The sequence below is a fragment of the Lathyrus oleraceus genome, chromosome 4, assembly GCF_024323335.1.
Source record: "Lathyrus oleraceus cultivar Zhongwan6 chromosome 4, CAAS_Psat_ZW6_1.0, whole genome shotgun sequence".
NCBI classification, from domain to species: Eukaryota; Viridiplantae; Streptophyta; class Magnoliopsida; order Fabales; family Fabaceae; genus Lathyrus; species Lathyrus oleraceus.
The window spans coordinates 185,509,900-185,533,923 of record NC_066582.1 but is presented as its reverse complement, the minus strand read 5'-3'; the positions used below and the strand labels follow the sequence as shown (position 1 = coordinate 185,533,923).

Here is a 24,024-nt window from a genome sequence, read left to right as displayed (position 1 = left end):
ACCAAAGCATCCTGCAATGCGCCAGTAACAACAAGTCAGCAACAACAGATGCACCTAGCCTCATACTACTGGTCTTGAAGCCATTTCCTTACTGTTAGATGCAGCAGTAGGTTTATGGGCAGTCCGGTACATGCTCAAGCCCCAATACCTGTTAGAGGCAGCAGTAACATCCTGCAAAAAACCAGTTGAAATAAACTATGGACAGTTAGAATAACTGAAATTCACCAACATTAAGTGGAATACTCTGTCTTGAGAAAACCTCACCAGGTTTTGGTGGTTCACTTGGGAAATAAGCCTGACATCTGGCATCATCAAGACTGTACATGATTTTTAATGCAACTGCAGCTAAACATTCACCAAGTCAGCTTGCAACAAACCAGGGAATTTCCAAAATCTCGGACCTGCTACATCACCAAGTCATGACTAACAAGAAACTCCATCAATGAACAAGCCATGAAATGCTGTTGACATTATACTTGAAACCAAACCTGTCTCAACCTATATGCAACAGTTTGCAGCCATATCCTGCATGAAGCATTGGAAAGAGTCATGATCATAGTGAAACATAAGGAAACCTCAGCATATCGAGTGCATCACCTTGAGGACAAATTCATGAGCATCAACAATACACCATATCAATTCAAGCATGTTGCAGCAAAACAAGTGAAGACACCATTTTCCCTGCAGTAAAAAGGTTAATTAGCCCACAGTAAATTTCAAGATATCAGAAAATTCCCAAATTGGGGTAGAAACAAAATTCAGGGAAAGAAAGTACGAATTCAGAATACCATTTTTCGAACCATACACCAAAAAGACCACTCCAATTTCTGAGCACAGAAAGGCCTTGGCAGAGACCTCTTTTGATCCCCAAACCCTAGCTACAGAACATAAATAGAGAAAAGGAGAATCAGTGGGGGAGGAGCACAACAAAAAAAACCTGGAGGCGGAAAAATAGAGGAGAAAACCCTAAAATATACAACGGCAAAACCCTAAAAGATAGAAGAACAAGAGAAGGTAGAACAAGAGATAACAAAAGCAGAACGAAGATACTTACTCGGGATACACTTTTCCGTCGGCATATCTCCGAAATCGTAAGGCAGTGGTAAAATCTTCTCTCTTTCTTTTTTTCCTTCGAACCTCCAAGAAGGTCGAAAATCCTTTTTTTTGCTTTATTGATTTTCTTGGTTTTTGATTTGTTTGCGTTGTCGGTACCCTGTTTGCCGATTCAAGCGAATTTTTGAGTTACAGCTCGCCCCCTTTTTAGACCCTAGAGGTTTTTGCCTGTGTTGAAAACCTTTTTTAGTTCGAGAGCTCTCAATACCGGTTATTTCGCGTTGGTTTTGTGGGGGATCTAGTTGGGTCTGATTGTTGTAGGTTTCATTTGCTCAGTGTCGATCTGTGTTAGATGATGCAAGGTTAGATTCGTGGGGAACCTGCGTTTATTTTCTTCTTAGATGTAGAAAGCGTAGTGAGAGGATGAAGGCATGGAGAGTTTTGTTTTCTAGTAGCTTTGAGGTTTCCGTTTTCTTTTTTTCTAGAGGTTGAGAATCGGTGTTGAAGTTTGGTTTTTGGAGGAAGAAGTTGAATACATTGCATTTCCTTTGGTTTCATCAACCTTCCCTGTATTGAGCCCTTGAATATTGGGAGAAGAAAGTGTACCATATCACTATTGCTATTGATGATCGTTCTTTTCCCTTGCTACCCCTCCATTTACCCAAGTTTGGAACTTAAGATTCGTGGGCTTAGTCAATCCCGGTCCAGTGGCCCATGCTTGGACCTTTTGCTTGTTTCTTTTTCTCTTTGAGGGGTTTCGGTTAGTTTAGGGGTGCTTGTTGGTCATAGTTTCATAACTGGTAGCTTGTGGCCGGGTGGAGATGAAGTTAGTTCATCTCCCCTTATGTAGTGGGTTCGATACCCATATATAACATTTCTTTTCTTTAGCATTCTTTTTTTTCATGTTTATGTTGTATTATAATTATAGTTTCATTTGTTAATAATGCAAACTTGTTTTCTTTTAACTTCATCATTCATTCAAAACCATTTTAAAATTATAAAAATCATACTTTTCTCGATTTAATATCGAGCCCCCTTTTTTTTACACCCTCGTAAGTCGATTGCTTTTTAAGCATCGCCGTCGACCTCACATAGCTTACTCTTGGGCTTCCTTACAATGAGCCGGTTCCTTCGCACTTACACTCATACATTGTTTAATGCTCATTCATTTCATTTCTTTGATTATTTGATTTGATCATGTACTTGCTTAAATATCTTATTGTTGATTAATTGTTGCCTACTTGTATGGTGTATGAGGCATATATTTATATTGTTTGATTACCATGTCAACCCCCATTCATAACAAATGTATCCCTCTCCCATGAAATGTATAATATTTACTCTTTCATTCTTTATTCACCTGTTAATACAAGAACTAAAATGAACATTCGATAACTATTTCAAAACAAGACTAAAACCTCGATCCAACGTCGAGTAATCATTTTTCAAAAACCTAACAGAACCAGCACGTATCCATCCACCCTTTTGTAAGCCGATTGCTTTATGCATCGCCATCAACCTTGTAAGTCGATTGCTTCATGCATCGCCGTCTACCCTCATCCCTAACACTTCTCCTTGCTCCATTCGTCGATTCTTGTTCCGATTAGGTAGCACCCATTAGATAGAACCCTTTGCATGATAACATAGGTAGGATTCCCATATCCTTTTGCATGATAACATAGGTAGGATTCCCATATCCTTTTGTATGATAACATAGGTAGGATTCCCATATCCTTTTGCATGATAACATAGGTAGGATTCCCATATCCTTTTGCATGATAACATAGGTAGGATTCCCATATCCTTTTGCATGATAACATAGGTAGGATTCCCATATCCTTTTGCATGATAACATAGGTAGGATTCCCATATCCTTTTGTATGATAACATAGGTAGAATTCCCATTTTTCTTTGCATGCTAACATTAGGTAGATGTCCCCATTTGTAAATCCTAACACCTAAGTACACCTTGCATGACAACTCTAGGGCAGAGCTTCCCCATTTCTTTTAGACCTTTCCGAGCGTCTCCGATCCTGTGGCATGTAGTCCGTTCTACCGCAAAGAGGTAACTGCCTAAGACTCGATTCAGCGAGCTGCGACACCTACTGCTAGGACGTGAATACATTGCCCACTCTCCTTTGACACAACTGGTGTCCTCCTTTGTAAGTCCATGTTCAGATGGCAATCCCTTTGTGGCCGAACTACGGCAACTCTGATTCTCATGTCCAGATGAGATACGTAGGCACAAGATGCGATGTCTTGCCGAGTTTGACTAATGACTAACAACTAATCCTTGTTTGCTTTCGCCCTTGTTGCGATCCTTTCTCTCGCCCTCGTTGCGGTCGAGACATTCCCTTTCTCTTGCCCTAGCTGCAATTGAGACTCTTGTTCCCGTAGTTAGTTGAACTACGTTTTGCTCTGATTCTCATTCCCGATGAGATACGTAGGCATAAGACGCGATGTCTTAGCGAGCACACTTATCCTTAACCCATAGGTAGCCGAGCTACGAAGACTCTGATTCTCATATTCAGATGAGATACGTATGCAATAGATGCGATATCTGTGCGAGTCATTTTTTCTCTTGACCCTTTTAGTAAATAGTACATTAGATAAACACACACCCTTTAGACAAGAAACAACAAGAGTGGATCCCGTAGAGTACTACGGATGCGTAGGGGTGCTAATACCTTCCCTTCGCATAATCGACTCCCGAACCCAAGATTTGGTTGCGAGACCTTGTCTTTTCCTTTCCTTTCTCCAGGTTTACTTCGAGCGTTTCCTTTCCCTCCTTTGGGATAAATAACGCACGGTGGCGACTCTTCTGTCATTTCCTTCTCGCCGGTTGTTTTTTCGCCCTCCGTATTTTTCGGGTTGCGACAGCTGGCGACTCTGCTGGGGACTGGGTTTCCCTAAGCGAGTCCCTCCTAGCTTTTGTAGGTTTCTTGTTTGTTGGGTGTTTATTCTTTGGTACAGTTATTTATTTTCCGCATTTACCTGCTTTATCTTATTGCATTCATGTACATATGTTTGTTGTATCTGTGGGTTCCGTGGGTTGTTTGTTTGTTGGGTTGAGACTGTTCTATGAGAGATAAGCCCACTACCCAGGCTTGAGTGTACACATAGGTGCTAGAGTGGATAGTCATGAGGCTTGCGTGGTATGTTGCTACGTTAAGTCGTTCATGAGACCCACATTCCAGACGAGGTTTCTGTTGGATATATTCTGTCCTATGGGTGTTCCATATCGACAGATATTCCTCTAGAAATCGTCGACTCTGGTGACCATTTCCCGAGAACTCAGTCGAGGCCTCTCCTCCGAGACGTGATTATGTTAGCTCTGGTGGGCGCATTCTTGCTGATCAATCCGAGGACCCCGAGACTGGGAACTTGCTTTAGGATGTCCTGTTGAGGGGAGTCAGTGGAGGTCTTTTATCCCGTAATAATGCCAAACCTTCAGTGGTAAACGTATTATTCTCGACTGAAGGGCTGAAGCTGACAAACTTCTGTTTTTAGAACCTACCTGTGAGGGGAGGGTTTGATCTCTACAGATACGGTTTCTGCCAGTGGTGCTGTGATGGTGACTTTGGTTCAGCCAAATTTATGGACGTTTATTTCTGGGACGCCGGAGTTCTGTCCGTGGTTTATCAGCGGGTTCCGTTTATTTCGGATCCCTAGGCTGAATCTGTGGGTGCTCACTCAGATGGTGGCTCAGTTCTCCAGACATGGGTTCAGATGCCAGTTGATCAGATTGACTTTGGGTTTCAGATGGTTGTGATCAGAGTTCAAGCCGCAACTTCGGATCCTGTGTGCCGAGATGCACAACCTGCCAGTCTTGGCTCCATCCTTTGCATCATAGCAGATTTATTTTCCAAAAAATAATAATGCATGAAAAAAAAAGTTAACTCGCATGTGTATATCCTTTTCAGGATCATTCATGATAAAATAGCATCCGCATCATATGCATATCATGCACATATCATCCTTGCATTGCAGACATGCTTGGGAGAGACTTCACACTCTGGGTTTTGATTGAGACGGGATTGTTGATCATCGTCCGCACCGCAACCAGATCGAATCATCAGAAGAGTATGGATCAAGTCCAAGCTGAGTTGGCTGAGATGAGGGCAGAACATGGCCCAGTTCATGACCATGATGCAAGGAGTTGTTCAGGGGCAAGAGGAGCTGCGTGCCTTAGCCCAGAGACAGGAAGCTGTGATTTTGCCGCCCAGTCGTGCTTCACCAGAGGGGGTCCTTGTCAATGATCAAATTACTACGGTCACTATTCCTGTCAACAACTATGCCGTGGGTGAAGATTTGAGGGGTATTATAATCAGTGGACAGCCCCTTGCTACAGAGACTGTTAATGTCAGAGCAACCCTTGCTCCGGTTCGCCATCCTGGCTCTTCAAATCCTTCAAGTTCTAAAAGCCATCCTCTGGGGCACCCAGAAGGGGAGAGGGTGAAACAAACGTTGTGCACCGTCGGAGGAGTGTGAACAAAGGACAGTATCGGCAAGTTGCTGCTGTGACTATTCCAGCCACTCAAACTCAACAACAACAGAGAAGACCAACTCAGCAATACTGCATCCTGGGTATCGAACCTTGGGATTTGCATCTACCTGGGGCAGTGTCTTCCTCACAGATGTGTGAGAAATCAGAGAAGACTGAATGGATAAGGACTCAGAATGACATGTTGAGCCCAACTGAGGAAGAGGGCTGACAGTTACTTGTCATGGGGCAGTTGTACCCAGTGAATGAAGCGTTTTGTTGACCAAGAAGTGTGACCTCGCGCGTGCCACGTGGAAGAATTGGTTGAAAAGGATCCTTCCTCCTCAAGACGATCGTGGGGCAAATGGATAAACAGTTATGAATGTCCATTCGTGGTAAAAAAGATCGCCTCTGATAGAGCCTTGTTGTCGAGGATCACGGATGACGATGATTTCCCATCCACTGTGAGTGCGGACGCAGTTAGAAAATACTTCGTGAAAGAAACCCACTGGACAAAAAGAATAAAGAGTTTAGGCGAAAATGAGCATCCCGGCGAACCAAGGAAAAAGAGAAAGGTTCGGGCAAAAGTTAGGGATAATAAAAGAAAAGAACTGTACACCCGGCAAGTTGAAAACCCCCACAAGGGCGACTTGGGCAAAAAAGGGTATCCCGGTGGACTGAAACACGAAAGGGCGGTCCAGGCAAAAAGGAAATGGAGCGAACAACTGCGTCTAGCATGATCATTTGTGCTCATGATGACTTGGATAATCTCCGACAAAGACCGACCGGAAGCGTCTTGGTCAGAAGACAGGATGTGCGGAAAGTCCTGAGGACATATGAGGTGTAACTGAGTTGGAACCTGATGAGATCACAGTGTCACGTTGCCATTAGGATAGATTTTTTCCTTTTATGTGCAATCACCTCTTTCCAGGGTTTGCTTCCTGCGTGTTGCTCGGTGGTGAGCCATCTTTTATTCCAGTCAATAAAGCGTGTGTTCGGTCAAATAAATTTTGTTTTTGTGTCATTACCGTTTTGATTACGAAAACATCCGTTTATTTTGATAAGAATATTTGCATTTTGAAACATAGAGGTCCCTTCCGATGCATGCTTATGAGGTTGAAATCTGGAAATCTTATTCGGAAGTCTGAGTGACTTAGGCGTTGAAATATCGGAACACCTGGGGCATACCTGGGGCACACTTTTTATCTAACGATCTCTGCTGCAGAGCCTGATCAGGGGCAAGAGATAGTTGAACGGTGAAAAGACAGTGAAGGATTACGACGACAGTCCTGGAAAGTTAATCAAGAAGACTCTTCAAAGTCTGATGATTGGAAAGTTTGTATGAATACCAGGAGTTCGATCTCCGTGGAGTACGGACGAGATTGGGGAATACAAGATGATGGAGCAGAAAAGTCCAGAAGCGTCTGGGAGTTCTTAAAAGAGGGAGAGCCGACACTGTGGGTGGAAGATGGATGCCGCTGTTCGGCGACTCGACAGGTGTTCCGTGTCCGATAAGCTGTATTTCCCCAGTAGGTGTGAGAGGGTTACCTCCCTAACAGATTTGAGATCAGTGTCTCCTCAGCGGGCCTGAAGATTACTGCCTTCCCAGTAGGGTTTTTGTTGATGGTTTTCCCTTAGCGAGATCCCCAAGCGGATCGGGTTCGGAGAAAATCATCCCCAGTAGAGATAAGAATGGGTTGCCTCCCCTAGCAGGGTAATCTCCAAGCAGTTCGGGTTCGATGGAGTGCATCCCCAGCAAGGTTTGTCTTTCCCCAGCAGGATGGAAGTTGACATGGTTATAGGATCCTAGCACAGTTCCTGGAGTTCCCCGGTGTTGTCTCTAGAGGAGACGTGTGTTTATGCATTCATCATTTAGATAAGCATAACATATTGCATCATTAGTGCATAGCATTTCCATGATCATGGGGCATTGTGTAAAACAAAAAAACTCATGCATCAACATTGCAAGCATATCCATTAGCCCTAGGCCGTGGTGACCAGCCGAGATTGGGTTGTTGGAAAGAGTTTAGCTTCGCGCCATTGGATCGGTTTCAGAATTGGGTTCATCAGCATGTTTGAGAGGTTGGGGCTTTCCCAACAAGTGACTCCTTAGTTGAGTGGGTATCCCCAGCAGTGTTACTCCCCGAAGTTGGCATCATTTTGCAAGCATTGGTTCCATTCCTTAGTAGAAGTGGGTGTGTCTGATCTCTCCACGTAGAGTCTACCCCTTAAGCAGAAAGTGTCTACCATTTCCTTCTGCGCTCCCCACTGAGTTATATCCTCGTGGATGACGGTTGTTTCTGTTCCCTCCCTAACGGGATGGGTTTTCCCTATTGAGTTCTGTCCTCATTAGGATGAGTCCTGTTTCAGTCTGCCTTTTTGGATCGATCCTAAATTGGCTTCCTGTTGGCTGTCTCCCGTGCTCCCCTGGGGCATAAATGGAGAGTCGCTCACTAACCGACACTCATTCATCTCATCCTCAGCGGAATTTGTTGGCTTCTACCTACAAACCGGTAGTTGTAAGTCCTATCTTTGTGGTTTTCTACCTACAAGCTGGTAGTTGTAAAATCCCACCTTAATCCCCTAGCAGAGGTAACTTTTGTTGGTTCATGATGTTTGTGTGGCTTCTACCTACAAACCGGTAGTTGTAAGTCCTATCTTTGTGGTTTTTCTACCTACTAGCTGGTAGCTGTAAAATCCCACTTTCATCCCCTTGGTGGAGTTAACCCTGTGTGCTCATCCTATTGAGGACTGGTTACCTTTTCTGTGGTTTTCTGCCCACTAACTGGCAGATGTAATCCCCTCTTTGTGGTATTGATAGTCTTGTCCCCTTTGGATACTTGCCCCGATCAAGCAGTATTGTCCCCGGTGGGTCTTCCCCTTTCTTTTGGGTATTTGCTCCGAGTTAGCAACTTTATCTTCTTTTGATTGGTCATCTTTTGCATGCCCAGTCCTGGTACCCTGATGTCTTTCTTTTCGGTCGATTATTCATTTAACAACCTACAACCCGATTATGGATAATCTTCCATGCGAGTGTATTATCTACATTTTGACGGCTACAGATAATATATCTCATGCACTCTTTGGTCAATCTTTCGATTGTTATCCCCAGCTTGGGTCTGTAGCATGCGTGCCGGCTCATCTACCACTGTTTTGTTATCTTCGCCAATGCTGATAGACTTGAAGAGTTTTCCGGTGTTCAGACCGAGGCGGTATCCAGACCGATGTGGCGTTCAGGCCAGTTTCCGATTCCAGATCGAAGAAGTTCTCAACAATCAGGACGAAGAACTTGTGGTGTTCAGACCAGTTTTCCGGTGTTCAGACCGAGGCGGTATCCAGACCGATGTGGCATTCAGGCCAGTTTCCGATTTCAGATCGAAGAAGTTCTCAACAGTCAGGACGAAGAACTTGTGGTGTTCAGACCAGTTTTCCCGGTATCCAGACCGAAGTGGCGTCCAGGCCAGTTTTCCCGGTATCCAGACCGAAGTGGCATTCAGGCCAGTGTTCCCGGTATCCAGACCGAAGTGGCATTCAGGCCAGTTTTCCCGGTATCCAGACCGAAGTGGCATTCAGACCAGTTTTCCCGGTATCCAGACCGAAGTGGCATTCAGGCCAGTTTTCCCGGTATCCAGACCGAAGTGGCGTCCAGGCCAGTTCCCGGTATCCAGACCGAAGTGGCATTCAGGCCAGTTTTTTTTTCGATATCCAGACCGATGTGGCGTTCAGGCCAGTTTCCGATTTCAGATCGAAGAAGTTCTCAACAGTCAGGACGAAGAACTTGTGGTGTTCAGACCAGTTTTCCCGGTATCCAGACCGAAGTGGCGTCCAGGCCAGTTTTCCCAGTATCCAGACCGAAGTGGCATTCAGGCCAGTTTTCCCGGTATCCAGACCGAAGTGGCATTCAGGCCAGTTTTCCCGGTATCCAGACCGAAGTGGCATTCAGACCAGTTTTCCCGGTATCCAGACCGAAGTGGCATTCAGGCCAGTTTTCTCGGTATCCAGACCGAAGTGGCGTCCAGGCCAGTTCCCGGTATCCAGACCGAAGTGGCATTCAGGCCAGTTTTTTTTCGATATCCAGACCAAAGTGGTGTTCAGACCAGATTTCCAGTGATCAGACCAACATTGATACTCTAATATTCCAATGCTTAGTGTTCAGACTAATGTGTGGCGTTCAGGCCATGGGTATTCCTGTGTTACCATTTATTTTGGTATCCAGTTCAACTTTCTGTTTCGGTACTCAGGCCGATTTTCACCGTACCAGACGGATTCTTCTTTGGAGATTGCTTCTTTGACGATACTGACAAACATTGTTTCATAGGGATTCATGATCAAAATCTGGGTCTTCTTAGTATTTAACCATCTCCCACTACGATCATGTGAAGAACATCCTGCTTCATATTCTCTAGTTGAAGACGCTTAAATAGGGGCAACTGTCATACCCCGATTTTGCTCCTGAATTTTTTATGTTTGTTTGGCGTGCTTGGCCTAACCTAACCTTTGGTTCTACATGAGGATTGGTTTGGATCCAAAGTCATGGTGTTGTGATCGTAGATACCTCTATGGTCTGGGTCATCTGAACAACCAAGTTTCTTGTGTTTCAAGTCACTTGCTAGTCATGTTATTGGTTCATGGATACTTTGTCAAAACCCTAGTCTTGTGGTATCATTTCATGGTCTTGTTCATATACATTATCAATCAAGTTATTTTCTTCTCGAGAGTCGAACATTCAAGCCAATTGTGAAACCAATTTCAACCATTTGTTAATCCATTTCAATTTATTTCATGTTTAAACCAGTACATATGATTCCATACAAGAAAAATACAAAAAATTGACATTTTTGACCATTTGTTGACTTTGGTCAACAGTTGACTTTTTGGTCAACTTTGACCAAAGTCAACCCAATCCTAAAAAACTCTAAAATCCCAAATCCTTGTCCTAATCTTGACCTTGATCTCCCATATTCCATTTTGATCTTGGATTGGCCAAGTAAGCATAATGCTTCATGATTCTTGTTGGTGTCATGAAACTTCGTATGTCCAACACATGAAGCCATAACCTGCATGAGCGGCAAAAGAAAACAAGGAAGTAACCCACAACCTGAAGTGATCCAGTACGGATGCACAATCATATCAAAACCAAGGCAATGCATAACAGGGGGGTTACACTTAATGGAGAACGAAATACACAACCGGGAACCATATGAAGCCAATGGACCAAAATCAAAGCGGGAATTAGTTTTTACCTGCATTGCAAAACAGGGCCTAACCCAAAGAAATTTGCAACAGTAATCAACCTATCACTTGAAACTTTTTCAACAATTGAATCTGAACTACTTAAAAAAGGGGGTTTTAAATTAAGAAAAGAAACATCGATGGGAGCACTTAGTGAAGTAACTTTGTTATATTGAGATGAAATACTTCATTTTTTATGGAAGTGATGGGCTTAGCAGATTTTCTTTGATTCAATGGTGAAATTTAAGTTATCATCTAGTAATGCCATGGTTTCCGCTGTGAAGGTCCAACCGTGCAGGCTGTCAGATTTGTTTACAGTATTTTCAGACCACCCGAGTTCATCCATTATTAATCAATTTTTCATGGCTGGAAAAAAGGAGCTCTACTTGAATTACTATTATTTTATGAGAAGTTGTTATAAGGGATGTGCTAAGATATCTGGTCAATTTCACTGAATATGTGAGTCATAGTATTTCTTGCATTAACAGGAAGAGCATACAAACCTCTTCATTTGGAGTGAGTCCAAGTTATGATATAAACGATAAGATATGTGTATAGTGAGCAGCCTACTAGGATTGATCATCAGGGGTGCTTGACCAAAAGTTCCCAGCTGTCTTGTTCAGATTCAGGTTTGCGGTGACTTCCAGTTACTGCTTTATGAGCTGAGCATAATACTGTTTACTTTGAATTGCTCAGTTGTCACGGTATCCAGTGTTCAGATATGGATTAATAATAATGATAATGGCAACTGTAGCGATTAGGCTGGCCAATTTCTGTTTCGTAAGGCCAAAATTGTATACATGAAGTTCACAGAATTTCCAGAGGATAAATGAGTTCCATACATTACATTTGCAGAATGGAGATGGTGAAGATTTTATTATATCAAGTCTTAAACAGAAACCGTCAATGTCTGGGCGACCATGTGCAGTGTCTCCTTTATGGCAACTACTGATGTTTAGATCGGCTCTTTGACCTGTGCCTGCTTTTCTGGGCCAAACCAGCGTTGCTTCTATGCACACTGGAGGAACTTGATCCTCCTTGGACACCTTTCTTCCGTGCTCTTCTGTTCGAGGTCCGGCTGCTGTTTCCTAGTGCAGTTTTGGCAACACTATCAGTGAGCATCTCTCGAGCCCTTTGAGGCTTTACAGCATCCTTGTTCAGTGTTGGATTCATTGGTGGGTCCTCTCCAGAAGACTATCAACTTCAAACCAAAGCATCCTGCAATGCGCCAGTAACAACAAGTCAGCAACAACAGATGCACCTAGCCTCATACTACTGGTCTTGAAGCCATTTCCTTACTGTTAGATGCAGCAGTAGGTTTATGGGCAGTCCGGTACATGCTCAAGCCCCAATACCTGTTAGAGGCAGCAGTAACATCCTGCAAAAAACCAGTTGAAATAAACTATGGACAGTTAGAATAACTGAAATTCACCAACATTAAGTGGAATACTCTGTCTTGAGAAAACCTCACCAGGTTTTGGTGGTTCACTTGGGAAATAAGCCTGACATCTGGCATCATCAAGACTGTACATGATTTTTAATGCAACTGCAGCTAAACATTCACCAAGTCAGCTTGCAACAAACCAGGGAATTTCCAAAATCTCGGACCTGCTACATCACCAAGTCATGACTAACAAGAAACTCCATCAATGAACAAGCCATGAAATGCTGTTGACATTATACTTGAAACCAAACCTGTCTCAACCTATATGCAACAGTTTGCAGCCATATCCTGCATGAAGCATTGGAAAGAGTCATGATCATAGTGAAACATAAGGAAACCTCAGCATATCGAGTGCATCACCTTGAGGACAAATTCATGAGCATCAACAATACACCATATCAATTCAAGCATGTTGCAGCAAAACAAGTGAAGACACCATTTTCCCTGCAGTAAAAAGGTTAATTAGCCCACAGTAAATTTCAAGATATCAGAAAATTCCCAAATTGGGGTAGAAACAAAATTCAGGGAAAGAAAGTACGAATTCAGAATACCATTTTTCGAACCATACACCAAAAAGACCACTCCAATTTCTGAGCACAGAAAGGCCTTGGCAGAGACCTCTTTTGATCCCCAAACCCTAGCTACAGAACATAAATAGAGAAAAGGAGAATCAGTGGGGGAGGAGCACAACAAAAAAAACCTGGAGGCGGAAAAATAGAGGAGAAAACCCTAAAATATACAACGGCAAAACCCTAAAAGATAGAAGAACAAGAGAAGGTAGAACAAGAGATAACAAAAGCAGAACGAAGATACTTACTCGGGATACACTTTTCCGTCGGCATATCTCCGAAATCGTAAGGCAGTGGTAAAATCTTCTCTCTTTCTTTTTTTCCTTCGAACCTCCAAGAAGGTCGAAAATCCTTTTTTTTGCTTTATTGATTTTCTTGGTTTTTGATTTGTTTGCGTTGTCGGTACCCTGTTTGCCGATTCAAGCGAATTTTTGAGTTACAGCTCGCCCCCTTTTTAGACCCTAGAGGTTTTTGCCTGTGTTGAAAACCTTTTTTAGTTCGAGAGCTCTCAATACCGGTTATTTCGCGTTGGTTTTGTGGGGGATCTAGTTGGGTCTGATTGTTGTAGGTTTCATTTGCTCAGTGTCGATCTGTGTTAGATGATGCAAGGTTAGATTCGTGGGGAACCTGCGTTTATTTTCTTCTTAGATGTAGAAAGCGTAGTGAGAGGATGAAGGCATGGAGAGTTTTGTTTTCTAGTAGCTTTGAGGTTTCCGTTTTCTTTTTTTCTAGAGGTTGAGAATCGGTGTTGAAGTTTGGTTTTTGGAGGAAGAAGTTGAATACATTGCATTTCCTTTGGTTTCATCAACCTTCCCTGTATTGAGCCCTTGAATATTGGGAGAAGAAAGTGTACCATATCACTATTGCTATTGATGATCGTTCTTTTCCCTTGCTACCCCTCCATTTACCCAAGTTTGGAACTTAAGATTCGTGGGCTTAGTCAATCCCGGTCCAGTGGCCCATGCTTGGACCTTTTGCTTGTTTCTTTTTCTCTTTGAGGGGTTTCGGTTAGTTTAGGGGTGCTTGTTGGTCATAGTTTCATAACTGGTAGCTTGTGGCCGGGTGGAGATGAAGTTAGTTCATCTCCCCTTATGTAGTGGGTTCGATACCCATATATAACATTTCTTTTCTTTAGCATTCTTTTTTTTTCATGTTTATGTTGTATTATAATTATAGTTTCATTTGTTAATAATGCAAACTTGTTTTCTTTTAACTTCATCATTCATTCAAAACCATTTTAAAATTATAAAAATCATACTTTTCTCGATTTAATATCGAGCCCCCTTTTTTTTACACCCTCGTAAGTCGATTGCTTTTTAAGCATCGCCGTCGACCTCACATAGCTTACTCTTGGGCTTCCTTACAATGAGCCGGTTCCTTCGCACTTACACTCATACATTGTTTAATGCTCATTCATTTCATTTCTTTGATTATTTGATTTGATCATGTACTTGCTTAAATATCTTATTGTTGATTAATTGTTGCCTACTTGTATGGTGTATGAGGCATATATTTATATTGTTTGATTACCATGTCAACCCCCATTCATAACAAATGTATCCCTCTCCCATGAAATGTATAATATTTACTCTTTCATTCTTTATTCACCTGTTAATACAAGAACTAAAATGAACATTCGATAACTATTTCAAAACAAGACTAAAACCTCGATCCAACGTCGAGTAATCATTTTTCAAAAACCTAACAGAACCAGCACGTATCCATCCACCCTTTTGTAAGCCGATTGCTTTATGCATCGCCATCAACCTTGTAAGTCGATTGCTTCATGCATCGCCGTCTACCCTCATCCCTAACACTTCTCCTTGCTCCATTCGTCGATTCTTGTTCCGATTAGGTAGCACCCATTAGATAGAACCCTTTGCATGATAACATAGGTAGGATTCCCATATCCTTTTGCATGATAACATAGGTAGGATTCCCATATCCTTTTGTATGATAACATAGGTAGGATTCCCATATCCTTTTGCATGATAACATAGGTAGGATTCCCATATCCTTTTGCATGATAACATAGGTAGGATTCCCATATCCTTTTGCATGATAACATAGGTAGGATTCCCATATCCTTTTGCATGATAACATAGGTAGGATTCCCATATCCTTTTGTATGATAACATAGGTAGAATTCCCATTTTTCTTTGCATGCTAACATTAGGTAGATGTCCCCATTTGTAAATCCTAACACCTAAGTACACCTTGCATGACAACTCTAGGGCAGAGCTTCCCCATTTCTTTTAGACCTTTCCGAGCGTCTCCGATCCTGTGGCATGTAGTCCGTTCTACCGCAAAGAGGTAACTGCCTAAGACTCGATTCAGCGAGCTGCGACACCTACTGCTAGGACGTGAATACATTGCCCACTCTCCTTTGACACAACTGGTGTCCTCCTTTGTAAGTCCATGTTCAGATGGCAATCCCTTTGTGGCCGAACTACGGCAACTCTGATTCTCATGTCCAGATGAGATACGTAGGCACAAGATGCGATGTCTTGCCGAGTTTGACTAATGACTAACAACTAATCCTTGTTTGCTTTCGCCCTTGTTGCGATCCTTTCTCTCGCCCTCGTTGCGGTCGAGACATTCCCTTTCTCTTGCCCTAGCTGCAATTGAGACTCTTGTTCCCGTAGTTAGTTGAACTACGTTTTGCTCTGATTCTCATTCCCGATGAGATACGTAGGCATAAGACGCGATGTCTTAGCGAGCACACTTATCCTTAACCCATAGGTAGCCGAGCTACGAAGACTCTGATTCTCATATTCAGATGAGATACGTATGCAATAGATGCGATATCTGTGCGAGTCATTTTTTCTCTTGACCCTTTTAGTAAATAGTACATTAGATAAACACACACCCTTTAGACAAGAAACAACAAGAGTGGATCCCGTAGAGTACTACGGATGCGTAGGGGTGCTAATACCTTCCCTTCGCATAATCGACTCCCGAACCCAAGATTTGGTTGCGAGACCTTGTCTTTTCCTTTCCTTTCTCCAGGTTTACTTCGAGCGTTTCCTTTCCCTCCTTTGGGATAAATAACGCACGGTGGCGACTCTTCTGTCATTTCCTTCTCGCCGGTTGTTTTTTCGCCCTCCGTATTTTTCGGGTTGCGACAGTATCTAGCAACACATCACTGCTACCCAAGTCACGAAAATGTCATGTGATCTGACAAAACCTCCTGTGATAATAATTATGTGTATAATTACCCCTTTGCCCTTATGTCTATATTGAACACAAGGTATAGACCGTGTCACCCTTGTCCAGTTCAATATTGGGCCCATAGACATTTATCCTGTTACGCAGGATTGGCAAATTCCATCTAGGACACTCATGTCCCTCAGCATGCTTCGTGGAGTACCCATCAACTGTCTTTATGGTTATCCAGTTACGGACAACGTTGGATCAGCAATAAAGCACTCGACTCTACATCTAGGATCCATAGTGGTTTCAGGTCGAAGAGTGGTATACACTATTATCACCATGAGAATAACTTATGACACTTTGCATAACTTTCTATATAGTATTCTCATAGCGGGTCAATCCGGTATAAATATTACTCCTAATATTCATACCTATGTTTAAGACTTGATAACTCTTTATCCATGATCCATGAGATGTGATCATCAATCTACAAACATAATAGTCTTAATGCTTTAATGTTATCCCACTTCACATTAAAGTTCGACTACGGATACTTTAAGAATAGTGTCCTTATGTTTAATGTGTTCTCATGATTAAGTCACACTTAATACATTAAACGGACTATCTATTCTAGGGACTTTATTAATCAACCATAATAAAGAAAATGCCTTTTATTATTAATAAATAATTCGATACAAGTACCAAAAGTATTGGCCTCTAGGGCTTACACCAACAATCTCCCACTAGCACTAGAGCCAATCAGACATACCCCGTATGCCCATTGATCTAGTATGGCCATCATGCTTCTGCTGCGCAAGAGGCTTTGTCAGTGGGTCAGCTATATTGTCTAGTGTAGGTACTTTACATATTTTCATATCTCCTCTATCTATTATCTCTCGAATGAGATGATAACGCCTAAGTATGTGTTTGGATCGTTGGTGAGATCTAGGCTCCTTAGCTTGTGCGATAGCACCATTGTTATCACAATAGAGACCAATGGGATCCACAATGCTAGGGACTATGCCAAGTTCACTAATGAACTTCCTGATCCAAACAGCTTCCTTTGCTGCACTTGAGGCAGCAATATACTCGGCCTCGGTCGTAGAATCAGCAACTGTATCTTGCTTTGAACTTTTCCAGCTCACAGCGCCACCGTTCAAGCAAAACACATAACCAGATTGCGATCTAAAGTCATCCTTATCTGTCTGGAAGCTAGCATCAGTGTAACCAATTACAGCCAACTCTTCCTGACCTCCATATATCAAGAATGATTCCTTAGTCCTTCTTAAGTACTTAAGAATATTCTTAACAGCTACCCAATGGGCATTACCAGGATCAGATTGGTACCTACTTGTTGCACTTAAAGCATATGAGACATCTGGTCGAGTACATAACATGGCATACATGATAGATCCTATTGCAGATGCATATGGAGTCTCATTCATGTGTTCCCTTTCTTTCTTAGTTGAAGGGGATTGTGTTTTTGATAGACACATGCCATGTTGCATAGGTATGAATCCTTTCTTGGAATCATGCATATTAAAGCGTCTCAACACTTTGTCTATGTATGTACTCTGACTTAGGCCAAGCAGTTTTTGTGATCTATCTCTATAGATTCTGATTCCTAATATATAGGCTGCTTCACCTAGGTCCTTCATAGAAAAGCATTTCCCCAACCAAGTCTTTACTTGTTGCAGGGTAGGGACATCGTTTCCAATGAGTAATATGTCATCTACATATAACACCAGGAACACGATCATGCTCCCACTAACCTTCTTGTAGACACAAGGCTCATCTTCGTTCTTAATGAATCCATATTGTTTTACCGTTTCATCAAAACGAAGATTCCAGCTTCTGGAAGCTTGCTTCAATCCATAGATTGATCTTTGTAGCTTACATATCTTATGGGCTTCTTCTGGTATGTCAAATCCTTCAGGCTGTGTCATGTACACATCCTCAAGAAGATTCCCATTAAGGAAAGCAGTTTTGACATCCATTTGCCATATTTCATAATCATGATATGCAGCGATAGCAAGTAAAATTCGAATAGATTTAAGCATTGCAACTGGTGAAAAGGTTTCATCATAGTCAACACCATGAATTTGTTTATATCCTTTTGCAACCAGTCTTGCCTTATAGGTATGTATCTTACCATCCATGTCAGTCTTCTTTTTGAAGACCCACTTGCATCCTATAGGATTAACTCCTACAGGAGGCTCTACCAAGTTCCAAACTTGGTTCGTGTACATGGAATCTATTTCGGATTTCATGGCCTCTAGCCACTTCTCAGACTCGGGACCAGTTATGGCCTCTTGGTAGGTCACATGCTCATCTTGATCCATGAGTAATACATCACCTTGATCTGTTATGAGATATCCATATCTTTCAGGTAGGTGACGTATCCTGCTTGACCTACGCTGGTCTTGTTCTACTTGAGCAGGTTGTTCTTCCACAACTACTTGTGTTTCCTGCTCTAATTCCTCCATAGGTGTATCAATGCTTTGCGATTCTTGAATTTCTTCAAGCTCTACTTTCCTCCCACTGGTTCCTTTGGAAATAAAATCCTTTTCTAGGAAAACTCCAGTTCGAGCGACAAAACACTTTGCCCTCAGAAGGATTGTAGAAGTAATATCCTCTTGTTTCTTTAGGATACCCCACAAATAAGCATTGGTCAGATTTGGGCTCAAGCTTAATTGAAATTTGTCGTTTCACATAAACTTCGCAACCCCAAATCTTCATGTAAGACATATGTGGTCTCTTACCACTCCATATCTCATATGGTGTCTTATCAACCTTTTTGGATGGAACACGGTTAAGTGTGTAAGCTGCGGTCAACAGCGCATGTCCCCAAAAGGAGTTTGGAAGATCGGCTTGACTCATCATGGATCGGACCATGTCCAACAGGGTTCGATTTCTTCTCTCAGATACACCATTCCATTGGGGTGTTCCAGGAGGAGTGAGTTGGGATAGGATCCCACACTCTTTCAGATGGTCATCAAACTCTAGGCTTAAATATTCACCACCTCGATCTGATCGAAGAGCTTTAATATTCTTACCTAGTTGGTTTTGTACTTCATTCTTGAATTCTTTGAACTTTTCAAAGGACTCTGATTTGTGTTTCATTAAATACACATAACCATATCTACTGAAATCATCAGTGAATGTGATGAAGTACTGAAAACCTCCTCTGGATGATATGTTCAGTGGACCACATACATCAGTATGTATGAGGGCCAAAAGATCATTAGCTCTTTCACCTTTTCCTGTGAATGGAGACTTTGTCATCTTTCCAATTAAACAAGATCTGCATGTCTCATATGATTCATAATCAAAAGAGTCCAAGAGTCCATCTTTATGGAGTTTGGAAATGCGTTTCTCATTTATGTGGCCTAATCGACAATGCCAAAGGTAAGTTGGATTTAACTCATTAGGTTTCATCCTTTTAGTATTAATGTTATAAATAGGCATTTCAAGATCAATGACATATAGTCCATTGTTCATTTGTGCAGTTGCATAGAATATATCATTCAAATAAATTGAACAACAATTGTTCTTTATTATGAATGAAAAACCGAACTTGTCCAAACAAGAAACGGAAATAATATTCCTGCTAATTGTTGGTACATAATAACAGTTCTCTAACTGAATTATTAAACCACTAGGTAAAGTCAATTCATAAGTTCCTATGGCTAAGGCAGCAACCTTTGCTCCATTACCAACTCGTAGGTCGACTTCACCTTTTGCCAATTTTCTACTCCCTTTTAGTTCTTGCACATTTGTACAAATGTGAGAACCGCATCCAGTATCTAATACCCATGATGCAGAAGTAGATAAATTAATTTCAATAACAAAAATACCTGAAGTTGGAGTCTCTACTCCATTCTTCCTATCTTCCAGGTACTTTGGGCAGTTCCTCTTCCAGTGTGCGGTCTTACCGCAATGGAAGCAGGTGCCTTCCTTTTCTATGCTTCCCCTAGGCTTTAAAGCAGCACTAGTGGGTTTGGGTTTGGCAACTTCCTTGCTTTTCCCTTTATCATGTTTGAGGACAATCCTCATGTCTCGGTACCAATCCAGAAAATTTGTCCCAGATAATTTTTTTTTTGTCAAGGTTTGATCGCAATATGTTGTTAGAGGTGTTTGTTGTCATGGTAATCTACACAAGGATTAATAAAAATATAAGTATCATTGGCATATTTAATTAGGCCTTTAATTAAACATGCTCCCACTATTTTACTCAAAACAAATGACCCTCATCATCTGATTCGGAAAATCCCGTTGGAAGATTTTCTAGTGGGTCGAGATCCATATTTCACTTCGTTCTAAGTCCGCGTAGGCGGATTACACAAAACTAGGTTATTTTAGGTAGGAACTCCTTCCAATTGTATCTCACACAACTCTCAAAAATTTCAGTTGGGTGAATAACCCCTTATTCCAATCCATCATATGTATTATTTCCAACTCTTGCTTCTAAACATATATATATAATCTTATTATAATTTGTTTAGTTAAGTTTGACCCATTGTTTTAACAGTTCGATATTACAATTATCCCATCGCACCTTACTAATATATAGATCATGCACCTCGCGTAGGCGAAACCTACATTATCCATTACTAGTCTTGATGAGTGTTAAAACTTGGAAAGCTTAAACTTAATATTTAATTTTGAGGGAATTGCAATTTTCTGATCTCACCGGCTTGTTTATCATATAAACCGTCTCTCACATGCATCAACATACATTCACATGCATCAACATACATACAAACAAAAATGAAACAGTTATGGCCCCTAGCGCAATTGTTCTCCCAAGCCAATGAGAGAACCTAAGCTAACCTACAACGATCTAAGCTTCTCCAAGCAAGATCTTCAAGGTTGTCCTCCTTTGGCACTGACTTCTTTGCTTTCTTCATATCATTACATTACATGAAAGAAACTCGTTTTACATACGAGGGAGTGAGATGAGAAAAGAAGTTACATTTTGGAGATTAAGAGAGAGGCACGACACGCAGGTCGTATTTTAAAACCCAAAATTAAACAAAGGAAAACTAAGGCCATAACCGATCACCACAAGGCAATAATAAACACTTTATTATTATTATAATTAATTCCTTTAATTAATTAAAATCAAATTAAATTTCGACGACCGATCATCACATTTTAATGAACAATTCATTTAAAATCGATGTCGCTTTTCGTATCAACACTTGACACTTTTAAAGCACTGAGTTAGCCGAACGGGTGAAAATTTCCTTGCGTTAACCGGTTAACCATATGCGTTAACCGGTTAACACTGTTTGAAAACTTTTAGAAAATTCTTTTCTGTCGTGCGTTAACCGGTTAACCATATGCGTTAACCGGTTAACACTGTTGAAAAATTTCTTGGAAAACTGTTTTCCGCCTTGCGTTAACCGGTTAACCAAAAGCGTTAACCGGTTAACACTGTTTGAAAACTCAAAAAATTTTATTTCGCATTCCGTTAACCGGTTAACCATACGCGTTAACCGGTTAACACTGTTCCAAAAAGTGTTTAGGAAGCACAACTCTTGTGCGTTCAAATCCCAATCGCATAACTCTCTGACAACACAACCCTTGTGCCGTCACTAACCCTAATACACCAATTTCAGACCGTCAAACACGTCTCGATTGTTAATTCAGTATGATTGATCAACACGTCATTGCTTCACCATACTAATGTCGGATCAAGAAGCAAACGACCATTGATCGCTCAAAGGAAAACAATCATCGAGGTTTTTGAATGAACGAAACAAGAACATTATATCATATATAATGTATTTTGCATCAGGGTTACATATATCACATATATGTAACTTGATCGATCTCAATTTAATTTATGATTCATTCTGTTTTAATCATATTATTACATAACAAAAACAGATATCAGATTCATGGTTTCGTAAGTGGCTCTGATACCACTGTTGGAGAATAGCCATCCAAGGCGCAGCGGAATTTAAAAATTTCTCCATTTAGTGATCCTTACGAATGGGCATGATCAGTGATAGAATCGTTACCTCTTGTGGCGATTCAAACCTTTGGTGCAGATCTCTGATTATGATCAAAACCTTTGATACAGATCCACGGGGCGATCACGAACGTTGAACAATGACAACGTCTCTACTCAGTCCACACGAACGGATTCCTTCAATCGCAGTGCTAGCTGTTATGAATGAAGGCTTTGAGTGAGATAAAGAGGGAAACAAAATTCCAAGTCTCTACTTGAATTTCTGTCTGAGTGAATTAGAGTGACAATGCTTCTACCCAAGGGGTTCTATTTATAGAACCACTTGTGTGGGCTTCAAGCCAAAAAGCCCACTTAAGTGCATTTTGGCCCATATCTCATAATATGCCAAAATCACTTAAGTATTTGGTACCTTACCATATTTCGTCTCCCACTTAAGTGCACCGTACCTTACGGTGTTCCTTAATTATTCTATCTCTCATCAATCCGTCCTTTGTGTGTGACCCTATAGGTTTTCGCGACGTTGGCAATTATATTAAATCACACATTTAACATAATAAACAGTGAGCGGTATCTAGCAACACATCACTGCTACCCAAGTCACGAAAATGTCATGTGATCTGACAAAACCTCCTGTGATAATAATTATGTGTATAATTACCCCTTTGCCCTTATGTCTATATTGAACACAAGGTATAGACCGTGTCACCCTTGTCCAGTTCAATATTGGGCCCATAGACATTTATCCTGTTACGCAGGATTGGCAAATTCCATCTAGGACACTCATGTCCCTCAGCATGCTTCGTGGAGTACCCATCAACTGTCTTTATGGTTATCCAGTTACGGACAACGTTGGATCAGCAATAAAGCACTCGACTCTACATCTAGGATCCATAGTGGTTTCAGGTCGAAGAGTGGTATACACTATTATCACCATGAGAATAACTTATGACACTTTGCATAACTTTCTATATAGTATTCTCATAGCGGGTCAATCCGGTATAAATATTACTCCTAATATTCATACCTATGTTTAAGACTTAATAACTCTTTATCCATGATCCATGAGATGTGATCATCAATCTACAAACATAATAGTCTTAATGCTTTAATGTTATCCCACTTCACATTAAAGCTCGACTACGGATACTTTAAGAATAGTGTCCTTATGTTTAATGTGTTCTCATGATTAAGTCACACTTAATACATTAAACGGACTATCTATTCTAGGGACTTTATTAATCAACCATAATAAAGAAAATGCCTTTTATTATTAATAAATAATTCGATACAAGTACCAAAAGTATTGGCCTCTAGGGCTTACACCAACAATCTCCCACTAGCACTAGAATGAGGTAGAGAATCAACCAATATGCCTCTTACTCTATGATGTTTTTTGTAAATATTTTTTTGAGCTGGTGTAAGAGACTTTCTGTCAGACACCATTCCAACACCATTAACTTGAATGTTAACCCCATCTTCAAAGATGTCCCATAACCCATCATGAAGTCCTACAAAGTGAGCGCACATCTTTCTTTTCCACCATTCAAATTCAGTCGAATCTCCACAGAATAAATGTTGAAGGTCTAACAACATAGTTGTTCCTTTCAGATGTACTTTGATCATTATTATTATTACCACTAGGAGAACCCCCAATCAATCCAGAATCATCCGACATGAAAAATAAATATTTTTCTTAGGATCTTTTCTGCACCACTATTAAGTGTTCAACATAGACTTTGCTCTGAGGCCAACTGAAGGTGAGAAAAACACAATAAGGGGGTTGAATTGTGTTGCCTTTTTCTTATGAATCCTTTTCTTCTCCTGCTTATAATGTTTCATTATCAGAGTATGAACACATGATTTAGAGTCTGACTCAGAAAACAAGTTTGACTTCTGAATGACCTTATCAAATTCTGAACCAGAATTTGATTTGGATGATCAGAGTAGATATCATTGGATATTTAAGTACAAAAGGAAGAAAGTAAAAGCAATGAAACAAGAAGTTTATCCTAGTTCCTGTCACAACTTTATAGTAGTTCAATCCCCTTGTACTTTCAAGGGATTTCCACTATAACCAAATATGATTACAACTACTTAAGCTTACGAGCAA

The 24,024-nt window shown here is 41.2% G+C and overlaps 2 long non-coding RNA genes across 2 annotated transcripts; both read right to left on the bottom strand.

Annotated features, from left to right (window-relative positions):
- Positions 1-551: 551 nt before the first annotated feature.
- LOC127074432 (uncharacterized) lies at positions 552-1,696 on the bottom strand. Its single transcript, XR_007786000.1, has 3 exons — positions 1,055-1,696; positions 789-878; positions 552-681 (listed from the first exon to the last, which is right to left on the bottom strand). It is a non-coding gene; the product is annotated as an uncharacterized LOC127074432 (long non-coding RNA).
- Positions 1,697-12,526: 10,830 nt separating this feature from the next.
- Positions 12,527-13,677, bottom strand: LOC127074433 (uncharacterized). The gene is made up of 3 exons (XR_007786001.1): positions 13,030-13,677; positions 12,764-12,853; positions 12,527-12,656 (listed from the first exon to the last, which is right to left on the bottom strand). It is a non-coding gene; the product is annotated as an uncharacterized LOC127074433 (long non-coding RNA).
- Between the last annotated feature and the right edge of the window lie 10,347 nt (positions 13,678-24,024).